This window comes from Pristiophorus japonicus, chromosome 10 (assembly GCF_044704955.1).
Source record: "Pristiophorus japonicus isolate sPriJap1 chromosome 10, sPriJap1.hap1, whole genome shotgun sequence".
Classification (NCBI taxonomy): domain Eukaryota; kingdom Metazoa; phylum Chordata; class Chondrichthyes; family Pristiophoridae; genus Pristiophorus; species Pristiophorus japonicus.
In genome coordinates, this window is record NC_091986.1 from 27,228,464 (window position 1) to 27,232,164 (window position 3,701).

The 3,701-nt window shown below is 42.8% G+C and overlaps 1 pseudogene; it reads right to left on the reverse strand.

The window, feature by feature from the left end:
* Positions 1-271: 271 nt before the first annotated feature.
* LOC139274703 (large ribosomal subunit protein uL5-like) lies at positions 272-3,459 on the reverse strand (annotated as a pseudogene).
* Positions 3,460-3,701: the final 242 nt, after the last annotated feature.

The following is a 3,701-nucleotide window of genomic DNA, read 5'->3' on the forward strand; positions in this document are numbered from 1 at the left end:
AGAGTTACCTGTAACTCAATAGAAATATCAATAGAAATAGAGAAGGAGAGACAGAAATGGAAGCGAGAGAGACTTTCACAAATTATTGATTTCAGTATCCTTAGCTAGAGGGACATGTGAGGTTGAGAGTTTTTTTGGTGGGGCTTGACCCAAAAAGGCTTGAGAACTACCGAATGAAATGATCTTTTGGTGATACGTATGCAAACCATGAGCAATAGTGGCCTTTTTTTTTACTGTTTCAATTTGCTTTTATTGCATGATTCACGTGTTCTTCAAATTAATTTCCAGGTAGGAGGATACCATCATATTTCTGCAGAAACCACCTCATTGATTCCTCCTTGGAGATGTTGTACTTTGAACCAATGCGTCCCCTTTTCATCTTTTTATCAGAAATACTGAAACCAGACCGCCCCATGACCACCAGACCATAAATTGCAATACTAGGATCATACTTGATGCTCAGAGCAATGTGTTCCTGGATCCTAAAGGCAAAGTTCCCAGTGTTACAGAAGTAGCTCTTCCTCAGTTCATAGTCCCGAAACTTTAGACACTCCTCTAAAGTTTCCTCAGCTTTGGCTCCTCGAATTGAACAATGAACAGCAATCTTCTCATTTATTAGAAACATAGAAACATAGAAAATAGGTGCAGGAGTCGGCCATTCGGCCCTTCGAGCCTGCACCACCATTCAATATGATCATGGCTGATCATGCAACTTCAGTACCCCATTCCTGCTTTCTCTCCATACCCTCTGATCCCTTTAGTCGTAAGGACCACATCTAACTCCCTTTTGAATATATCCAACGAACTGGCCTCAACAACTTTCTGTGGTAGAGAATTCCACAGGTTCACAATTCTCTGAGTGAAGAAGATTCTCCTCATCTCGGTCCTAAATGGCTTACCCCTTATTCTTAGACTGTGACCCCTGGTTGTGGACTTCCCCAACATCGGAAACATTCTTGCTGCATCTAACCTGTCCAATCCCATCAGAATTTTATATGTTTCTATGAGATCCCCTCTCATTCTTCTAAATTCCAGTGAATATAAGCCTAGACGGTCCAGTCTTTCTTCATATGTCAGTCCTGCCATCCCTGGAATCAGTCTGGTGAACCTTCGCTGCACTCCCTCAATAGCAAGAATGTCCTTTCTCAGATTAGGAGACCAAAACTGTACACAATATTCCAGGTGAGGCCTCACCAAGGCCCTGTACAACTGCAGCAAGACCTCCCTGCTCCTATACTCAAATCCTCTCGCTATGAAGGCCAACATGCCATTTGCCTTCTTCACCGCCTGCTCTACCTGCATGTCAACTTTCAATGACTGATGTACCATGACACCCAGATCTCGTTGCACCTCCCCTTTTTCTAATCTGTCACCATTCAGATAATATTCTGCCTTCGTGTTTTTGCCATCAAAGTGGATAACCTCACATTTATCTACATTATACTGCAACTGCCATGCATTTCCCCACTCACGTAACCTGTCCAAGTCACCCTGCAGCCTCATAGCATCCTCCTCACAGCTCACACTGCCACCCAGCTTAGCATCATCTGCAAACTTGGCGATATTACATTCAATTCCTTCATCTAAATCATTAATGCATATTGTAAATAGCTGGGGGCCCAGCACTGAACCTTGTGGTACCCCACTAGTCACTGCCTGCCATTCTGAAAAGGACCCGTTTATTCCTACTCATTGCTTCCTATCTGCCATCCAGTTCTCTATCCACGTCAATACATTACCCCCAATACCATGTGCTTTAATTTTGCATACTAATCTCCTGACTAAGCCTTTTGAAAGTCCAAATACCCCACATCCACTGGTTCTCCCTTGTCCACTCTACTAGTTACATCCTCAAAAAATTCTAGAAGATTTGTCAAGCATGATTTCTCTTTCATAAATCCATACTGACTTGGACCGATCCTGTCACTGCTTTCCAAATGTGCTGCTATTACATCTTTAATAATTGATTCGAACATTTTCCCCACTACCGATGTCAGGCTAACCGGTCTATAATTCCCTGTTTTCTCTCTCCCTCCTTTTTTAAAAAGTGGAGTTATATTAGCTACCCTCCAATCCATAGGAACTGATCCAGAGTCTATAGAATGTTGGAAAATGACCACTAATGCATCCACTATTTCTAGGGCCACTTCTTTAAATACTCTGGGATGCAGACTATCAGGCCCTGGGCATTTATCGGCCTTCAATCCTATCAATTTCCCTAACACAATTTCCTGACTAATAAGGATTTCCTTCAGTTCCTCCTTCTTCCTTGACCCTTGGTCCCGTAGTATTTATGGAAGGTTATATGTGTCTTCCTTAGTAAAGACAGAACCAAAGTATTTGTTCAATTGGTCTGCCATTTTTTTGTTCCCCATTATAAATTCACCTGATTCTTGTCTCCATTAATCTTTTTCTCTTCACGTATCTACTGAAGCTTTTGCAGTCAGTTTTTATGTTCCCTGCAAGCTTACTCTCATACTCTATTTTCCCCCTCCGAATTAAACCTTTTGTCCTCCTCTGCTGAATTCTAAATTTCTCCCAGTCCTCAGGTTTGCTGCTTTTTCTGGCCAATTTATATGCCTCTTCCTTGGATTTAACACTATCCCTTATTTCCCTTGTTAGCCACGGCTGAGCCACCTTCCCCATTTTATTTTCACGCCAGACAGGGATGTACAATTGTTGAAGTTCATCCATGTGATCCTTAAATGTCTACCATTGTCTATCCACCATCAACCTTTTAAGTATTATTCGCTAGTCTATCCTAGCCAATTCACGTCTCATACCATCGAAGTTACCTTTCTTTAAGTTCAGGACCCTGGTCTCTGAATTAACTGTGTCACTTTCCATCTAAATGAAGAATTTTACCATATTATGGTCACTCTTCCCCAAGGGGCCTTGCACAACATGATTGTTAATTAATCCTCTCTCATTACACAACACCCAGTCTAGGATGGCCAGCTCTCTAGGTGGTTCCTTGACATATTGGTCTGGAAAACCATCCCTTATACACTCCAGGAAATCCTCCTCCACCGTATTGCTAGCAGTTTGGTTAGCCCAATCTATATGTAGATTAAAGTTACCCATGATAACTGCTGTACCTTTATAGCACACATCCCTAATTTCTTGTTTGATGCCATCCCCAACCTCACTACTACTGTTTGGTGGTCTGTACACAACTCCCACTGGCATTTTCTGCCCTTTGGTGTTCCGCAGCTCTACCCATACAGATTCCACATCATCCAAGCTAATGTCCTTCCTTACTATTGCGTTAATCTCCAAATGATCAGACAGTATAGCGAGCTTTGGAAAACACTAGATCTGGCCGGTGAGTTGCTCCAGCACTTTAGCCACTCTGGTGAGTCTGTCATCACTTTCACCGACACAGATATTCAGACACAGCTTCCTGATGCGGAGCTCGCGCATAGGTTTTTCCATCTTTTCACTTGCCATCGCCCCGGAGTCCCTACCGCCATAGAAACAAAATGTTTTTCTCCAGAATTTCATAGAAGTTATGTGTGCCCACCACTAACTTCTCCTAACAGATGGTGGGGAAAATTTTAATCCACCACGCCCTGAGGTAACAGGGCGAGTGCACAGTTCTGCTCCATTCCCACTCATAGCCACCTTGACTGGTCCCTTTATTAAGCTGGCTAAGGCACCCATCTGACTCAGGTGGGAGGCTCAATAATACAATCACATTA